The sequence below is a fragment of the Rhinolophus sinicus genome, chromosome 3 (assembly GCF_057876585.1).
Source record: "Rhinolophus sinicus isolate RSI-liver-muscle chromosome 3, RSI-T2T, whole genome shotgun sequence".
Lineage (NCBI taxonomy): Eukaryota > Metazoa > Chordata > Mammalia > Chiroptera > Rhinolophidae > Rhinolophus > Rhinolophus sinicus.
The window spans coordinates 198,773,451-198,793,609 of record NC_142503.1 but is presented as its reverse complement, the minus strand read 5'-3'; the positions used below and the strand labels follow the sequence as shown (position 1 = coordinate 198,793,609).

The following is a 20,159-nucleotide window of genomic DNA, read 5'->3' as shown; positions in this document are numbered from 1 at the left end:
GTTACATGAAATCCATTGGTGGTAGATTAAGGGGGTGGGAGAAAGCAAAGCGGGGAAATCTCTGGGATTGGATAAAAAGTAGAATGGAGAGACAGATACTTCTTTCACATTGGTGGGTACAGGATAGTTACTAGTATTTTACAGCACATAGAGATGGCAATCAACAAGAGCAGCAAGGAGGGATTCTGTAGTTTCCTGCTCGGTTGGGTGGGGGTTGTACCCTGGGAGGTCCGTAAAAAGGGTTTACTGGCATTCCAAGCTACGTTATCTTAGATGCAAAAAGACAATAGACAGTCTCACTTAAGGTAAAGACTGACCTTTGTCAAGGAAGCTACAGGCCAAGGATGTGACTGCAGGCCAGGACCCCTTTTTAGTTAGGGCTTTTTATGTTCAGATCATCCCGTGTGGTTACTTTCTTGTGAGTTTGTAGGGCTCCCCTGAGCTTGTCAGGTTTAGTACGCGGTCCCTTTTTTTGTCCACAGCTCTCACAAAACACCTCACTGTGACACTTCTGGTCACCAGGTGTTTTCCCCACACCAAGCAATTCTTCACACCAGCTGGATGGCCTACACTTTAACTCAGTTCTGACCCTCCCTGGAGATGCCATCGGATCCCACAGTTTAAGGGCTCATCCCTCCCGCCTGCCCCAGTTCAGAGGCCAGTTGCAGGTAGACACCCAGGTCACCCCACAATGTCTGTCTGACGGCGACAAATCAGAGGTTCTCTTGACCTCTCCTTAGGTAAAGTTATTTGTTAGAACAGCTCACAGAGCCTGAAGTACGTATTTACCTCTACCAGTCAGTGTGTTAAAGGATGTGACGAAGGACACCGAGGAAAGGATACACAGGGCGAGGTCGGGGGAGGTCCTGAGTGCAGGCGCTTCTGTCCCCGTGGAACTGGAGCTCATCACGGTCCCAGCACGTGGATGTGTTCACCCACCTGGAAGCTCCCTGGACCCCCTACTATTGGGGTTAGGGAGGCTGCCTCATGTAGACATGATCGACTATTAACTCCACTTCCAGCCGCCCACCCCCCTGCAGAAGTGGGGAAGGGGTGCTGAAAACTCCAAGCCTCTAATCAGTGCTCTGTCTTTCTGGAGACCACCTCCATCCCGGAGCCCACCTGGAGTCCCCTCCACCCCATTAGAACAAAAGACACTCCTATCACCCAGGAAATTCTAAGGGTTTCTGGAACTGCGTGTCAGGAACCAGGGGCAGAGGCAAATATTAGGAAAAACAGATAATCCCAGTGTTCTTATCACTAAGGAAATTCCAAGGGTTTTAGGAGCTCTGTGCTGAGAACCAGGGCCTGAGACCACCCACATATTTTCTGTCATCTCACAGCTGCTCTTGTCTTCTGGGTAGGATGCCCGGTCCCAGTCTTTTCCTGCCAGGCAGCCACACTCCTTTGCTGCCTGTATCCTCCATCTGCTCTCTGAAGGGTGACCCCTTGGTGCTCTGTGCTAGGTCCTCCTCTTGTATCTCTGCGCCCCCAGGGGTCTCAGCTGGTCCCATGACCAGGTGAGATGGCCACCATCTGAACGCTGAGGACCTCCCGCCCAAACCACCTGCCCTGTAAACATTCCACACCCACCTGCCTCCTTGGCAAACAAAACCTGGAACTCTAGGCTGCGTTGGCACTTCCAGCTTCTTCCTAGAGCATTGCTCGGTGACCTGGGCACCGAGGACAGCCTCAGCCTGGCTTTGCCAATGCCTGTCTCTGTGACATATGGGAGGCAGTCAGCGGAGACATAGATTTGAACCAGTGTCCGCTCTGTTTCCTGGGTCATGTGTCTCTGTAGAACCTACAGCTCATGGGAAGTGCCTCACAGTGGGCCCTGCACCCCCCAAATCATGTCTCCCCAGCTCTGCGCTGTGAATCTCTAAAGCTCTTTGCCTCCTCTCACCTCTGCAATGCCTTCCCCAGCTACAGCCGGTGCTGGCTTACACTTTAAGGCTTCCTTCTACGCCCCTGCCACCTTCTCAGCCTTGGGTGGGGGCTGAGCCTCTCGCGTGTGCTCCAGGCGGCCCTGGTCACGCTACACTAAGTGTCCGGGGGGTGGGCCAGGGTCACCTGCCTGTGAGCCCCAGCACCTGGCAGAGCGTATGTGCTCAGCAAATGTGGAACTTCCCTGCCCTGTGCCCACGGCCAAGCCCGAGTGATGCAGCTTGCAGGGGTGCTAGCCTTTTCCAGCTAACGCCCACCAGCCATCAAAGTCAGCACCTCTGCTCACTCGCAGCCTCCATTTGGAGGCCTCCAGGCTCCCAGTCTCCATGACCTTGACCTTGGAGTCTCCTCCAACGTGCGGCTGGGGGCCTCCTAGACGGAGGGGTGGCTGGGGCTCCTCTGATCCTGCCTCCCTGCCTTGTTTTGTGGTTGAGTAAAGCAGTGCTTTAAAGGGAATTTATTTTTCCAAATGGCAGAACAAAGAACACAATGTTTAGGAAGAGAACACATTGCTTACATTTGAGAAAAATTAGCAGCATTGTATAAGGAAAGACACTTGAAAGGGCTGACTCACCCTGGGCTGACACACATCTTTGACTAGTTTGTGAGATACTCATAAAATTACATCCTGTTAATTTATGGCTTCTTATGCTAATTTTCAGTCAATTTTATTTGCCTACGAGATTTATTGGTGGCCTCCAGGGTAACAGCTGGGTTTGGCCCAAGTATGTGGGATCCTTGTTAAAAACACCACGCGAGGGAAGTAAAACAGAGTTTGGTGTGAGGGCCAGAAGGATGGGAGCACAGGGTCGGGGCGCTCCGGCCCGGGTGGGGCGGGCTCTCTGTGCTCCCCTGCCCTCAGATCCGAGCCAAGGCAATCCTGAGGGATGCTGGCCTGTTCCGAATAGACCAGAGCAGCCCCGCTGGGTCCAGTGCCCTCGCTTCACAGATAGGTATGCTGAGCACAGAACGGTTGACATTTCCCAAAGTGGACATCCACGGAAGGATCTTGATGGTTCCTCAGCCCCATGCAGCCCACGATCTCATGTCAGTGAAAGGAGGTTTTTGCAGATGAAGAATGTTTGGGTGATGCATGACCACACAAGACAGCAAAGGGAAGCCATTTTTATATGCTGGCCTCCATCTCTTTAGGCAAAAAGGCGAATCTGTACTTGGGGCTCTCAAGCAAGGCCGTCTTTGTGGACGTGCAACGGGGCCCCATTCTCAGAAGGGCCATACTTCTGTTGCCATCTTAAAAGTTCCTGGCAGGGAGCCCCAGGTTTCGTTTTGCACAGGGCCCCAAACAATCACATAGCCAGCCCCCAAGCATGGGCCCACAGAGCATGGGAGAACCAGGGGTCCACGGTCGTGCCGCCCAGGCTGTTCCGACAACATTCTCCTGATCTTGGCTAAGCCCACCTTCTCCTCAAAGGGAGGACCCTGTAGTGTGCCTCCAGAAACACGGCAATGTGGGCAGGGCTCTGTTTGTCTCCCCAAGACAGCTGGGATGGGAAAAGGCAGGGAGACTTAAAAGGAGACAGAAGGCTCAGTGGGGGCCCCAGGGAGGTACCAAAGAGTTCTGGAGGTTCCAGGAAATGGGTGTGGGACTCTGGGTCCAGACTGGGAAGCATGGAAGATTAAAACTAGGGGAGATTTTAACACAGGATACTGGAACTATTGACCCCTCCCCCCCAGGCCCAGAAATGAACCTCAACCTAAACTCACATCTTATATAAAAACCAACTCAAAATGGATCAAAGATTTAAGTGTAGACATGTAAAACTATAAAACTTTTAGAAAAAATGCATAGGACAAAATCTTTGGGACCTAAGGATGGGGTAAAGAGTTCTTAGACATGACACCAAAAGCCATAAAAGAAAAAATGGCACATTGTATTGGCCTTCATCAAAATTAAGAGCTTTTACACTGTTCAGAGGGAGAAAAGCAAACTGCAGACTGGATAAGTTAAGTCTGACCTAGGACTTGTATCAATAATATATAAAGAATTCTCAAAACTCAACAGTATAAAAGCAAACAATCCAATTAGAAAATGGGCAAAAATCAGGAACAGACATTTCACCAAAGGGCATATCCGGGGTGGTAAATGGGCTCATGAAAAAAATGTGCACTGTCTTTAGGCACTAGGGAAATGTAGATTAAAACCACAACGAGATGCCTCTCAGAACAACTCAAATTAAAAAATAGAGACAATCATGAGAAGAACATCAAGTGTCCCCCAACTGAAGAACATTCTAAACTAAAAGAAACAAAAAACAGTATATAGTGATAATACCAAATGCTGGCAAAGATGAAAAGAAATGAAAGTTATTGTACGCTACTGCTGGGAGTGTAAAGTGGCCACTCTGGAAAAGTTCAACAGTTCCTTTAAAAATTAGATATACACTTACAATATGATCCCGAACGGCACTCTTGAGCATTGACCCCAGGAAAAATGAGGACTTCTGTTCACACAAAAACCAGTGCACGGTGTTCAAAGCAGCTGTATTTGTGACAGCCGGAAACTGCAGGCCCAAATGCCCTTTAGTGGGTGAATGGCTACGCAGACTGGTACATCGGACCCTGAAACACTACGTGGCACTAAAAACGGACAAGCTGTGGATGTACACAACAAGGGGGACTTTGTGCCGAGGGGGGGAAAACATTCTCAAAGGGAAAATTAGAGAACAGACTGGTGGTGCCAGGGCTTAGAGGTGGGAGAGGGGAAAAGAGGGGGTGAGTGTGACAATAAAGATGAGCGAGTGACATAATGGTTCTATATCTTGAATGTGGTGGTTGTTACACAAGTCTAACCATGTGATAACATTGCATAGAACTAAATACATGCACATGCTCGTGCACACGTGCACACACACGCATACACACACACACACAGAATGCCTGTGCTGTAGACTGTTTTTGTCCCCCCCCAAGTTTATGTTAAAGTCCTAACCCCCCATGTGATGTGTTAGGAGGTGGGGCCTTTGAGGGTGATTAGGTCCTAAAGATGGAGCCCTCTTGATTGATGGGATTAGGCCATTATACAATCAGCCCCAGATAGATAATGTTACCAGACCTCAATGCTTGCGTCCATCTGCCTGCACCCATGGGTGTTTCTCATGAGTAGGACTTTGCCGTGCAGAAAGGTTTGTGGGAGAACAGGCCAATCCAGAGTGCAGACAAGCTAATGCCCTGAAAGACCCGGCGCTCTGATGGCGTGTAGGGTACAGATTCTAGAGGGCAAAGTCACAAGACACCGTGGCTTAGGGGTTCGGGGTCGTGCATGGAGCTGATTGGTCAGAGGTGAAGTAAGGGTAATAAATCATTTCTTCAGATCTTGAGGACACTTATGAGGTCTGCTCCGGCGTCCTTCTGTCTGGTCTCATGGGAAAGTATCCAGGGGGTCGTTCTACCTTAGGGCTCAGGAGCTGAAACATAGCTTAGGTCAAGATGTTATCTTTATCCTACTAAAGGTCCCAACTGTGTGATCATGGCCTGGGCTACTGTCTTATACTACTTTGGGGACTGCTGATTATCCGGGGAAAAGGTTAGGTCTCAGAGGGATATAAAACTAAATTTAATCAAAGTCATTAGGACTTTCATGTCAATAATCTCTCTCCCCCATATGTGGACACAGCAAGAAGAGAGGCATCTGCAAACCAGGAAGAGAGCCCTCCCCGGGAACTGAGTCAGCCAGCACCTTGACTTTGGACTTCCAGCCTCCAGAACGGTGAGCATTGATGTCTGTTGTCTAAGCCCCCAGGCTGTGGTATTTGGCTACAGCCACCGAGCTAAGTAGGACAACCTGGTGAGATCTGAGTAGGGCTGGGGGGTGAGGCTGAGGCCAGGTTCCTGATCTTGCTGTTGGACTGTAGTGATACGAAATATTGTAACTAGGGAAACCAGGTGAAGGGTATAGGAAATGTCTCTGTACTTGTTTTGCAACTTCCTGTGAACCTACAATTATTTCCAAAGAAGACCAACACAGTGAGGGAGAGGACAGATGCCTGGAGGGCTGACATGAGGGGCCAAGGCCACGCATGGCAGGGCTCTGAGAAGTTGGAGAGATGTGTGGCCAGCAGATTTGTTCCACCGTCCAGCCGGCTCTGCCGGATCAGACATCTTGGGGAGGGGGTTACCTCAGGTAAAGAGGAAGGGGTGGGCTCTGACCAAGGTCCTGCCCTGCCAGGAGCAGGGTGTGACCGCTCAGCCCTGAGCAGAGAGCATGTCCCCTGGCTTCCTTTGCTCTCTGCTGTGTGGAGGCAGGGGGACGGGGCAGGCAGGGACTTGTCCCACCCCCACCTCCACAGAAACCAGCCTGATCTCAGTTGGAGAACAGGGGTAGTGCTTTCCACCAGAGGAGGGTCTCCCGGGCTCCCAAGGCCACAGCCTCAGCCTGGGCTTCGCAGCAGAAAGAAGTAACTGAACAGTCTCGCTTTGCACATTAGGAACTATCTACTTCCCACTCTCCTAAGTTACATGAGGACACAATTTATCTTTAGCCCGAAGCCACCTGCTTGCTAGTCTGTTTCTGTGTACCCAATTGATCCCACCATCCTCACATTAGCTAGAGAAACGGCTGCCTTTATTTAAAGCAATCAGCTCTTATGAATAAGCTGGACAGGGTGGTCCAGTGCCCAAGCTGGACGACTGCAGCCTTTGGGCAACCCTGCCCTTCTCTGAGCGATGGGATAGGCTGCCCCAGGCCAGCTGACAAGGGTCATGGAGCCATGTGAACACAGAGCCCTGAACCCCAACAGGAGGGTGTTTCCTACAGACAGTGAGTTTGAGACTTTTCTCCCCATTGGTCACTTAGGTCGTTTCTTCATTTTAAAATTTTGGTCCCTCTTCCAGACAAATGTTTAAGTTGGTAGGTAGAAATTCTGGAGGCCACACTGCCCAGTGTAGGATAAAGTATGAAACCTACACTGCCTAAACAGAAGACAATGGCAGAAGTAGGGTGAATTCCCTCCCTGCTTGAGCTAGGCCATCCATCTTGTTTGACCCGGCCATCAGGGCTCTGAGCCCTCAGGCCTCCTCAGTGGAACTTCACCACCAGCTTTCCTGGGCCTTCCGCTCGCAGACTTCACAGTGGAGGCCTGCTCGGCCTCCGTAATCATGTGAGCCAATCTCTCATAATGAGCCCCTTTCTATACATCTCTGTCTATCCTGTCAGTTCTGTTTCTTCAGAGATCCCTTACTAATAGAACCCCAAACCTATTAAGCACTCACTCCCCACTCTCCCCTCCTCTCACCCCCTCCACCCCAGCCCCTGACAACCACTGGTCTATCTTCTGTCTCTGTGGATTTGTCTATTTTGGGAATTTCCTACAACTTGAATCATACAGTGTGTCCTCTTTTGTGTCTGGCTTCTTTCACTCAGCATCATGCTGTCAGTTTATCCACATTGTAGCTCAGTCAGCAATTCATTCCTTTTTCCTGCTGCATAATACTCCATTGTATGGATAGACCACATTTCCATTGTCCATTGCTCCTCTGAGACTGCCTGGAGCCTCCAGGGGCCTTGGGGGCCTGCTTCATCGTCCTGAGAGCCCTGACTGAAGGAAGCCTCAGGGAAGCAACTTCTGTGACCCCCACAGCTGTGTCTCCAGCACCTGGTACAAAGTGGGTGCTCAGTAAATATTTGCTGAACAATGAATGAATGAATGAATGAATGAATGAGCCTTGTTGCTGGGAAACCGTGAGCGCATTTGTCCTTCGGACTGAAGAGAGAAGAGGGGGCATGACAGCTGCGAGGACCAGCTTTTGGGAGGATAAACAATGCAGCGCTCTGGAGGACGCTCACTGGACTGGGAGTCGGGAACCTGGGCACAGAGTCTTGACCCTCCTGGCACAGGGACTTTGTCACCGAGGAAGCTGAATTAGTGTCCGAGTGCTGCTTCACAAATTTCTACACATTGTGTGGCTTAAAAGGACACACACGTGTGACCTGGCTGTTCTGGAGCTCAGAAGTCTGGCCTGGGTCTTGCTGGGCTGAAATCAACGTGTTGGCAGGATTGGCTCCTTCTGGAGGCACCAGGAGGACCATGCTTCCCGGCCGTTTCCGGCTCCTGGAGGCCACCTGCATTCCTCCATCCTCCGAGGAGCATAGTGTCAGCAGGGTAGCATCGCGCTGACCCTTCTTCCCTCATCGCATCTCTTTCTGATCACCGCCAAGAAAGCCCCTCCCCTTTTAAGGGCTCATGTGATTAGTTTGGGACCATCTGGATGACCCAGGATGCTGTCCCATCTCAAAGCCTTCACTTAATCATCTCTGCAAAGTCCCTTTTCCGTGTGAGGTTTTTCACAGGTTTCTGGGATTAGGATGTGGACATTTTGGGGGAGGCATTATTCTGTTGACTACAGAAGCCCCTTGGCCTGTCTGAGACTCGGTTTCCCCGTATGAGAAGGCAGGCTGGACAATTGCCAAGGTCTTTCCCAGCTCTTGGAGTCAGGTGATTGAAGTGGGAGAGACCCATGGCTTCTGACTTAATGACAATATCTGTCCTCATTGGAGCAGGCTCCTTGGAGTGTGCCCCGTCCCACCAGGTGTTCTGTTGAACCTGTGAAACTTTTCTTCCTGACCCCTATTGTTGGCCTCTGAGAGCACAATCGTCCTCTTTTCACAAGCAAGGGACACAAGCTTCAGAAAGGCCAGTGACATTCCTGAGGTGACGTGGGGGTTTGAGCCACCCATGTCCATCCAGCTCTGGAGCTGATGGCGTCCTCCACTGTTTGCACAGGTGGGTGCAATGCAGACATTTTAGGGCATTTTTTTTAAAAAACCCAATGGCTTTTGCATTATTTTAAATTGGTCCTTTAGGAAGCTGGAACATACAATTAAATTAGTCATTAATGTAAAAGTTTTTGAAACTGACTTTGATTTAAAAAAAAAAGTGTAGTGTGTGGGGGAGGCTCTGTTGATGTGATTGTAATGGTTTAGTTATTTGTTTTCTCAAGTCCTTTCTTGGGAAGCGTGAGCTGCAGAAAGAAAAACTGCAGACTAATGCACACCATCCAGCTTCTAGGGGTGACTTTCTGAAGCTGGCACACGCAGAGCCCGGCAAGTGGCCGAGAAGATACACACGCATGTGCTCCTTGTCAAATCAAGACAAGGCTGACATATTCCCCCGGGGAGATCAACCAGCCCCAGCCAAGGGTGGTGAGCTTCCATCTTAAGCACCTGGGGCTCCTCTGTGAGTCTCACACACCAGCCTGAGAGACCAAAGGCACGAAAAGTCCCCTTGGCTTGGAAATGGCCCTGACAGTAGTTCAGAGGGATGTGTTTCAAGGGGCCGAGCTCTCTGAGCAGAGGGCAGGACTGTGCACAAATAACTGTGAAGGGCCAGATTCTTGGGAGTGGCTCTCCTTCTGCCACAGCCCGGAGAACCCAGGTCTGCAGACAGACCCAATGAACACCGAGCAGGGCTTCCTGGCATGACTCAGAGTGGAATTGTCCTTGTGGGTCCCACTGTTGGAGCATGTACATGTCACTTGGGGTCTCAGTGGTCTAATCTATAGGATGGATGTAATGTACCTATTTCTACGGATGTGTTTTCATTGGCTCCTTCATTCAAGAAACATAGATTCAACATCTTGGGAGCTCCAGAGGATGAAAGACAAATGAGAAGTGTTTCCTGCCCTCCAGGAGCTTACAGTCTGAGGCAGGCAGCTGCTCCAGTGTGGCCTGTGATAAACGCCCCTGTTTGTTGATTGATTCATTCATTCATCAATTGCTTCTTGCAAGTTGCTTACGTGGCAGAAACCATGGGTTTCACCAGAATGGGGTTCACGTGAAGCCATGAAATGTCAGCAAAAATGTCAAACATCACTTGTTGAATGGTTAGCAAACATAAACCTTTTGAATAGTTACAAAAATGGTTCCTTGAGAATCGACACTGCTTCCATTCTGGTCTGAATACATTGCTTAAAACTGTTTTATCTGAGAGGCAGTTTTGAGATATGGCAAATAATAGACACTCTGTTTATCCCCGAATTCATGGACCATTCACCATGCATCTGTAAGTACCAGCAGCTGGCCTCCCTGAAGGACAGAGGCATGAAGGAGATACAGCCGGCTCCGGAAAACACAAATGGTTGTCAAGAAGAAATTACAGCCCAGGGTGACAGTGCTGTCACCCACCCAACCCGTCAGCCCACAGCCAGTGCCTGGAGCTCTGCTGGGTGCTGTTGGCTTGACCTAAGTTCTCTGCCTCTCAGGGCACCACCATCCGCTTGATGACTGAGTGACTTCTGGTGGTCTCCATTGTCCCATTGCCTTACAGTGCTCCTCAGAGATGCATGGTGGTCCTGGGCTCGCACCCGGGCCACAGGGGCTTTCACTGAGCAGCACAGCCCACGGGCCACGGGGAAACTAGACAATTGCTACTCTTCGAACAGCATGGGCACACTCATTCCAGGGCACTTTCTCCTTGGCCTTGGCTCTCGCGGGAAAGGCACCGTCTTCTCCATTTGGAAACTTGGTCTATTTAGGAAACTGGAACATGCGATTAATTTATTCATTAACTTAAAGGTTTTTGAAACAGACTTTCTCAGTTAAAACAAGTGGAGGCGGAGGGAGGTGACTAAGGAGGGTGTTATGGCTGAATTGTGTCCCCAAAAAGATATGTTGAAGTTCTAACTCCAAGTACCTCAGTCTGTGACCTTATTTGGAAATAGGGTCATTGCAGATGGAATGAATTAAGATGAGGTCATACTGAGGTTGAGTGGACCCCAATCTAATATGACTGGTGTCCTTATAAGAAAAGAAAACACAAAGAGAGATGCAGAGAGAGGATGCCGTGTGAATGGACACACAGAGACACGAGGGAGGAATGTTTTGTGCAGGCGGAGGCGGGGTACAGATTGGAGTGACAGCTACAAGCCCAGGGATTGGCAGGGGCTGAGGATTGGCAGCCACCACCAGAAGCCCTACAGCTTCCAGGGGGAGCATGGCCCCACCCACACCTTGATTTCAGACATCAGGCCTCCAGAACATGAGAACTTGGTACTTTCTTATGAGAATATGGTACTTTCTGTGGCTTTAAAGTACCCAGTCTGTGGTCCTTTGTTATGGTAGCCAGCCCCGGGACACTAACACAGAGGGGACCGAAGCATCCCGTCCTGGGCCATGGCAGCTTTCATGGGTGTGGCACAGATCTGGTGGTTCCCCCTCACTTTACACAGGGAGTCAGGTGACCCTGCTCCCCAGCACACACGAAAATTCTCTGTCCTGTCTAGGACCTGGGGTCTGAGGGCAGACGCTCTCTCAAAAGCCGGAGCTGGTCTCAGGTAGTCATTCATCCACCGTTACCCCGCCCCCCACCAGTGACAGGCTTCCCAAGGCACCAGGGACCCTGACTTTAGACCTGAGCTCCTGGGCGCTCACCGCATCTGGTATTGACTTCTCCTGTCTGTTTTCCAAAGCACGGTGGTAAAGTTGAAGTTGCATCCGGGCCCCCTGGCCCGTCTCTCCTCTTGGCCTCCCTCCTGGGTGAGCAGTTTTCTGTGCACCTGCCCCAGTACCGCTGGGCCCTGCCTTCCTGTCCCTCGACTGGGCATTGGGCTGCCTGCTTCTCCCCTCTTTTCTGGTCAGGGTGTTGGCCTCCTTCACTCAAGATCAAAGCCTCAACTGAGGGACCGACTCCCCAGTTCTGTCCGCAGCCAGATGACACCCACTCGTTTCCAGAAATGTGCCTCTTATCCGTGTTCCCGTTAAGACAACTGGCTGCTCAACTTGGCAGCTGCTGTCTCCTGTAATCTGTGCAAAGGGACCTTGAGCTGGGTGTTGTCTGCAGCCTCAGGGCTGGAGAGTTCAAGTGCAAACCCAGTACTTCCCAAGGGTCTGTTCTGCTCCCCTGGGAGGTGCAAACACAGCGAAATAGAGCACTTATCTTCGGAGAATGAGGATATTCCCTGCAAAAACTCTATTCAACTTTGGAAGAGTAATTTTAATTACTACATGGTCTATGTTCAAAACTCAGCTTTCCCCCAAATATTCTTTATATTTGTTTTTATATATTTATATAAAATATATGTACTGTATTATGTATACATTATAATATATGAAATTATGTTATTAGTTAAGTTAAAATGTAAATATTAAAATATATAATGTACGTTATGTCATGTAATATATAATATAATTCTATTAATATCACAATGTAATTATATTACTTATATAATTTATTATAATTAGTTATAATGTGTAGTATTAATTATAATATATAATATAGAATATTATAATTACATATAAAATATAATTATAATAGCATAATATAATAATTATATCATATACAATATAAAACAATAGTTTATAAGTAAGAATGCATAAATAAATATATAATATTAACATATATTCAAATATATTATATGAAAATGTAGAAATCTATTTTATTCATATTCCCAAGCACTGCCAGCAAAAGAGGGTCCTGTGGCCTGGGTGATGGACACCCAGAGGAGAAAATGCAATCAGGGAGGGCTTTCCAGGAGAGGTGACATTCCAACTGCGTCTTGAAAGTACACAGGAGTTCTCCATCCGTGAGACGACCATGCGATGACTGATTCATCATGTTTACTGAGCACCTTCTCAGTGCCAGGACTTGCGCTAAGCACTGGGGCTGCGTACTGAACAGGACAGACAGCCTTGCCCTCAGGGTGCTCATGACCCAGGATGTAGAGCCGCGGACACCCCCAGGAGTCTGGTGTGCGGAACAAGGACATGTGATGAGGTCACCTGCACAGTAGAAAGGATGACAAGGTCTTGGAACCCTGGAGGGCCACACAGGGAACCTGGCCTTTGTCCCTCGGATGTCGGCACCATTTCAGGGTTTGAGTGAGGGGGAGGCTGTACAAGGTGGGGCCTTAGCACTCTCGAAAGCAACTGGGCTGGACAGTTTCCTATGCTAGACTTTGGGCAGAGTCCCTGGGACATAGTGTTTGTCTGAACAGGGCTGACCAGTACTCTGAGCTCAGGAAATCAGCCAGTTTGCCAAAGAAGTGTCTCATCTCTGCCTGAGATGCGTGCTCTGTGCTGGTGGGCATGGCTGGGGCTGGCAGGCAGAGGGGGCCCTGTGAGCGGCCACGGAGCCCCCCTGGTCCTGGGATGGGGCAGAGGTACAAGGGTGGGTGGAGAGAGGCGACTCCAAGGCTATGCCCAGCCAACCCACGGCATCTTTCTGCACACGGGAGACCCTGACCTAACCCAGTCTAAGCAGATGGGCTCTTCCCACCAATGAGGGCCTCAGACCTCTTCTAGGGACCCCAGGTCCATGGAGAGCTCAGAGCCCCCACCAATGCCAGCAGCAACCAACACCTATGTGATTAACCCTGGGGGTGGGGGGTCACCCTAGGGGCAAAACGTAGAAGACAGGGTCCAAGAGTGGCTGTGGAGCAGGTGGGAGGGGGCCCGGAACACTCTATAACGTTCCTTCTGCCAGGTGTTCACAGGTCCTCAGTTGAAAGTGAGCGTTTCTGCCAGAACCCCTGTGGAAATGCCAGAGGGCCATCTAGTCACCGTGGTGAGGTGGCTGGAGTTGGGGCTAGGGTCCTTACACACATCTTTTTGTGTTCATGACCCTGGCAGTGTCGACACCCACCAGCCCCTGGACAGTGGCCTGCCCATCCCTCAGTCAGTCTGAAATGTGGGGGGAGGGCCGAGATGGACAGACCCTCAGACCGGGATGGCCTCCGTGCCAGGGAGAGAAAAAGAGCCCGGAGCAGAGACCGTGCTGTGGTCGCCGGATTCAGCCAATGAAATACAGGACACCAGATACTTTTGAATTTCCCATGAACAAGAAATAATGTTTTAGTATAAGAAAGTCCCAAATACTTCATGTTTATCAGAAACTCATATTGTATCTGGCAACCTTGTAAGAGAGGCCAAGTTCTGACCATGACATCGAGGCTGCCACGTGGTGAACTTTGGTGGTGGGACAGCCCCCCTCCTCCTGCTGACCACTTGCCCCTGTCACCTTGGCCTGAGGGCCACTGTGCTTTCATTCACAAGCGTTTTTCTCTCTGAGGTACTCTATCTCCTGAAATAGAAACTCTTGAAAATACACCCAGTTGGGGGCCCTGAGCTCAGCCTGCCTTCCTCCGTCTTCAGTGGAGGCCAGTTCGCATTGCCCCAGGGAGGGGCTCCCTCTGCCCTTTAGTTTTCTTCTCTAAACAAAAGGCTGGAGTGGGCTGGTGCTGCTGTCCCTTCCCATGGCCACTGTGAGAGAGGATGCACAGCCCAACCCCAGATGGGCCTTGAGGGCCCTCCCCATGGGGCTTGGGGGCCATATCCCCACAGCAGGTCTCAGACCCCTGTGATCAGTCCTTAGAGTCTCAAATTCATAAGACATCTGAGAAGCAAGGACCCCCACCTGTGATAACCCAGATGGGCAGCCCAGGTTTGGGCAGGGGTGTGACCTGGGCAAGGCCACCAGGGAGCTGCTGGCAGACTGGACTACAGAGGACTGGAGGGGGCTGAGGGAGCTGGCCCCCCCTCTGGAAGGCTGGTGGGAGTGGCGGGCACCATCTTGGTCATCCAGACGTCTCACGCCAGAAGAGCTGCCATTTTCCTGGAGGGGGCCATGGGGCTGGTGCACCCTACCCAGAGGAGAACTGTGTATGGCCGTGGCTACTCTGGGGCTTGGTCGGCCAGCTCTCTGTCCACTCCAGCCCCAGGTCCTTGGGCGCCGAGGATGGCCACTGGGGGGCAGTGCGAGCCAGGACACCTGGCAGAGATCCACCCAGAGGCTCCGGCCAGCTCTGCCCAGAAGGGAGACTGTGAGAGTCCCCCCTTGGTGGTCAGTGCAGGCAGCCAGGACCCAATGGGGGCTTTGGAGCCAGGGCTCTGCCTGGGTACTGGGAACCTTCCTAATGTCCGTTATCACGGCCCCGCCCCATACAGAATCACGCACACCAAGTGCAAACACAAGCACACATACAAGCACACTCACATACACACATGTACACATACACACATGCACACCCACCACACATGCACAGACCCAGGTGGGTTACAGAGGCACTAAACACCCTCTTAGGACTGTGGGTCTGTGACGTCTTTTTGTTTGTCCCCTCTGGGCAGCCCAGCGGGGGTCCTGGTCTAGGCCCTACTGTTTGATGGGGGAGCCGCCCCTTGTCAGGCCCTACGTCAGCTCCTTCTCTAGTCCTGCTGGTTCCTCTGGGTCTCTGGGCACCCTGCCCCCCTCAAGCCCCTGCAAGCAGTGCCTCTGCAAGGTGGAACCCACCCTCGCCAGCCTTCTCTGCCCTCCATAGGCTCCTTGGCCCTGTGTCCCAGCACGGACGGTACAGATTTTAATTCTGTCCTTTGCATGGCAGTTCCCTTACTGTGCTGGGAGCTGGGAAGGCCCCTCACAGGTGTGCCCGAGCCGGCTGGACAGGGGAGGACCAGCACCTGCAGGTCCCCTCCCCCTTCTCTCCTCCCATGTTGTCCCCTGCATCCTGCATGGCTCTCAGCCATGTCTCATTTTACAGATGGCAAAACTGAGTCCCAGAGGAGGGGCATGACTTGCCCAGGATCGCACAGCAAGTCAGGTAGTGTCTTCCTCTCACACATGCCTGAACACAGGGGTGGAGGGGGGCTGCTCCCCTCTCAGGGACTGTGAGAGCCCAGCCCTGCAGGGCGCAGGGTGGGAACAGATGCCCCTGAGGTCCTGCCCTTGCAGACTCTAGATCAGTCCTTTTTCATCTGATTCTGAGAATATTAAACAAGCCCGCCACCAGCTCCCTCCCTTTTCCTCTCTCCAGACGCACATTTCCTCAAACCTCAGTGAGCTGTCCATGTGCCCAGCCACATGCACAGCCGAGTTGCCTGGGGACTGTCCCTCTCTCCCCCAGGAGGGTGTCCCCTCTGCCGTTGGGAGGCAGAGCTGGCCCTGTCCTTAGTGAGTTTTCTTGGTGGGTTTGGTCGGGTATTCTGAGCTCCTCCCACCTTGCAAGAGGGTGCAGGTGGCCCCAGCACAGGGGCACACCTACAGCAATGCAGCGGGCCAGGGGTGGCATTCTCCCCACTCGCTCCTGTATCCTCTGAGCAAACTCCACAATGCAGCGGCCTTGGTCCATGGAGGAAGTGCGAGGTGCAAGCCCCCACTTTTCCCAGTTATCTGACACCAACAGACAAGTGGCCACCATCCTGTTACCTGGCCTGGGATATGGTTTAGCTGAATGCAGACAAGCGTGGTTACAGTCCCACGCACAGAAGTGTGACTTGAGGGACTTCCTTTGGGGCCGGGGCCCAAGGTGGTGAGCAGTGGAGGTCAGGCCCGTTCTGCTCCCCTGGTGTGTGGCTGTGGGGAGCTGTGGCTTCTCAGTCTCAGCTCTCCCTCCTCCGCATAGTGGGGACGTGCTACCCACTTCTTGGGGCTGCTGTGAAGATCATAGTTTGTGTAACACAACTATGTATTCAAAGTTGTGGCCCCTTTCATAGTGCACCCCAGAAAGGAGGAGGAAAGTCCCGGGGGACCCTACTGCGATCAGGGTAAGTGGTCTCCTCTTCTCCACCACCACGGGCCCTGAATGGTTACCGTGGTAACCCAGACTGAGGTTTGCCTTGAAGATGCTGCTCTGAGCCCCTCCACCCTCACGCTGTTCATGTGATGTCTTCAGTTTCCCAGGCCTTGGCTGGCAGGAGCCTCCCTGGGGCTCTGGTCCTTTTCCATCATCTTCTCACCAAGATTCAGTCCCATCCTGGGTGGGCTCGGAGAGGAGGGGTGCCCTGTGGGTTAGAACATCAGGGGCAGGGGTGGGATGTGCGGGAGGTCGGGGCCTTGCCCCAGGAAATGCCCACCCGGGACCCTTTACAAGCAGCCCCCTGGGGCAGGAGCCAGGAGCTGTTGGAAAGAGCAGTGGTGGGGAGGGACGAGGAAGAGGTCTGTGTGGGCTCCAGGGGCCTCAGCTCCCCTCGGAGGAGCGTTTGCAGGCAGCCCTTGGGGATAGGGCTCATTGTGGCTCATTTTGTGCAGCTCGGAAATATGCCACTGTTCTCTCGGGCTTTGCAGGCTCTGCTCTCCAGCTGCCAGTATTTTTGACAGCGAGGCCCAGCTCCCCAGACTCCAGCTACCAGGCTGAGGACGCTGCATCCCCAGGCACAGAGCAACCCCGGGGCTGAGTGCCATTAGACCCTGCACATTCATCACTGGTGACGGCCCGGGAGGGACTGAGGCTACCATTAGCGCTCTCATGCTCTATGTGAGTGTGTGCATGTGTGTGTCCTGTGTGTACATGAGAGTACGTGAATATGTGTGTGAGCATGTGCACGTGTGCTTGTGATTGTGTACGTGTGTATGGCACATATGCATGTGAGTATGTATGTGAGTGCACATGTGTGTATGTGTGTGCTTCATGTGTGTGCAAGTGGGTGCATGAGTGGGTGTACACGTGTATGAATGTGTTGTGTGTGCACATGTGTGAGTGGGTGCACACGTGTGTATAAATACTTCGTGTGTGTACGTGCGTGCATGCTGCACTGTACTCATGCTGGCTGCAGCGTGTCACACAGCATTCCACATGGCCTGACATCAGCAAGGGGGAGAGGGCTGACGGCTCCAGCGAGCACTGTTTTGAAAGGTTTTTCCTTCTCAAAGCCAAGCTCTGCCTCTCTGCGGAATTTGCCCATGGCCCTGGTGGGGATGTTTACTGGCCCCTGGTGAGGCCTGATGGCTGGTTTCCGGTGGGGTTTTCCATATTATTAAGAGGTATGGTGGGTAGAAATATCTCGTTATCCACAGTTTTCATCCTGGTCCCAAAATCTCTAGCCAAGGCAACTGACAATCAGTAATAATAAATGAATCTCATGTTTATGTGGCATCTCCACCTGGGAGACCGTTACCTTGTGGGGGTCTGGGGGTAGATGAGTTGGTGCGCGTCCCGTGTGGGTGAAAGCCAGGAGAGCTGCCATCACGCTGTGGGACTAGGACTTGCCACCCACCCTCTCTTGGCTTCCATGTCACCTAGAAGGAAGCAACAGGCCAGGCGTCCCTTTGGGCTCTGACGTTCCATGAGTCAGAAAATCCCTCCAGACTTGGGTCAGTGTATCTTCCCTTGGAGGGTGTTGCTGTGAAAGACAGCATCCGCCCCAGGAGTGTGCATAGCCCCAGGGAGAAGGAAGGGGGAGGAGGAGAGTCTGCTCTTGGCACCCGTGGGCTGTGTGTGGCTTGGGCGGTGGCAGCTGGATCTGTTTCAAACCCTGCCTTATTTCATGAACGATTATCTCAGTCTATAGTCAAGATAAAGCAAAAAATGAGTGAAATGTAAACCCACAAAAGCTCCCCAGCTAGAGCAAATGTAAATAACAATAGGAACTGAACAAGGGAAAAAGTGGAACAGATAAATGCAGGCCAACAGGCCCTGCACAGCGGCCTTGATTGGTGTCTAGAATTCGGCTGTGTGATTCCTGGCAGCCAAAGTGAAAAGGGAAATAGGGCTAGTTCAGTTGTCCTCACTGTCGCTTAGGCTAGGACTTCCCAGCTCTCTTCCGATCGAGGCGCACAGAGGTGTGTGAGAACCCTGGGGAGCGCGAACAAGGCCACTCCCATCAGTCTGGAGATGACCACCCTGAGGAATGAATGGGGCCGTGTCGCCACACTTCCACTAGGAGAAGGCTCCATCAAAGGCGGTGGTCATTCAGTGCTCTGGAAAGCGCAAAGATTTTTCTAGCCTTGGCTCTGAGAGACACTTTTCTCTTCAGGCTCCATCTAGGTGGCCCTGAAATGAAAAATGGATAATGTCCCCAGTAGCATCTGGACAGCAAATGTGGTGCCGACTCTCATGAAACTGCTCCTTGTCACTGCCCCAGGTGAAAGCTGGGGACACGCTTCCAGCCCACGGAGCCTGCCAGGAGCTAGCGAGCTCTCGGTGGCTGTGCCATAAACCTAGCTGGGTGCAACTCAACCTGCAGGAGGCAGGTGGGCTGGTGCCTTTACTGAGCACCTATTCTGTGCAAGCCCTGGGTAGGGAATTTACATGCACGGTCCCATTTCCTGGACTCTATCAGCTCACTTTACAGATGAGGGCCCCTTGGCTCAGTGGTCACATGCCATGAGTAGCAGGAGGAGGACTGATACCTGGGCTCTGTGGCCCCACAGCTGGCTCTGTACACCCTCCCCACCTGTGCCCCCCTAACTTAGAGGTCACCCTGGTGTGCAGCACTCAGGCTTGGGTTCCAGGGCTCTGTGACTTGCTCAAGAAGGCAGGCGAGGTGGTTCTTGGCACTACTGGTCACTGGTAGCTGCCTCTGAGGCCCAGGCCCAGCCTGGCTTTAATGGTAAGGGACACGGCTCAGATCTGGACAGTGGGCAGGGTGGCAGAAGGCGTTTCCTGCCGTGGGTGGGGGTCCTGGCGGTGGCTCTGGGAAGACAGAGCTCCACTGGTCAGCTTCCTCTCAGGAAGGGCTAAGGCTCGTGTAACCGTACAGGGTGGCATCCTCCAACTCCTGCCTCGTCCCTGCCCACACTGAGCCCTCCTGTGTGTGACCCACCTTATCCACAACCAAGCCTTTATCCTTATTTTGCACACTTGGACGCAGGTACAAGCGAGGTAATAATGACCACACCTGGATGGAAACTCAGACTCAGCCTTCTTCACCAGCCTGGGGCTCATAGTCTACAGGAGGGGACACTGCCTGGCCGGCTTGGACACTGCATAGGACCCTCTCGGGAGGGGAGACGTGATGGAGGGTCCCATGGGGCAAATAACAGACATGGAGCTGTGGGGATGGAGCTCAGAGAGAGAGTTGGAGGCTGTGAGGCCCCAGAGGGACAGAGAAATGTGAATGAGCTGGAAAAAAAAGAAAATCGCCAAATTGTCAAGAGGGGGGAAAGAATACTAGAAAGTTACATCCTGCGCTGGGATGGCCTCCCTGTAGCTCTGGCCTGTGGGTTCAGATTCTGCGTGTTGGACCAAGGCCGCAGCTCACACTGTGTACTTTGTGGTCTGCAGCTTGTCCCTGGAGCAGAGACAGCTTTGTCCTGGAATCCAGCTTGTAACTCCATTGCTCACCAGGCCTGGGGCAGCTGGGGAGAGGGCCCTTCGTGGTCTTGGGCAGAAAGACAGTCAAGGTGGCAGCTGCACTGCCCCGTCCCACATCCTGTCAGTCCCTCAGGGACACCAGTCTTGGATGTGATGCTCCTGCTCCTGCTGCATCACGCTCCCTGGGGTGGGCTGGACCCAGCCTTCCCTGGCAGTGGAAGGGTCACAGGCCTCCC

The 20,159-nt window shown here is 52.2% G+C and overlaps 1 long non-coding RNA gene across 5 annotated transcripts in view; it reads left to right on the top strand.

Moving 5' to 3' along the window:
* The window catches only part of LOC109455627 (uncharacterized), a 179,194-nt gene extending 159,894 nt beyond the window's left edge, over positions 1 to 19,300 (top strand). For 3 of the 5 annotated variants that reach the window (XR_012494511.2, XR_002138688.3, XR_012494514.2), the window contains one exon: positions 5,582 to 12,088. This is a non-coding gene — a long non-coding RNA (uncharacterized LOC109455627). Of the gene's footprint in view, positions 1 to 5,581; positions 12,089 to 12,353 lie in introns of those variants that run through there. The other 2 variants (XR_016020951.1, XR_016020952.1) reach the window with 2 other exon arrangements.
* Positions 19,301 to 20,159: the final 859 nt, after the last annotated feature.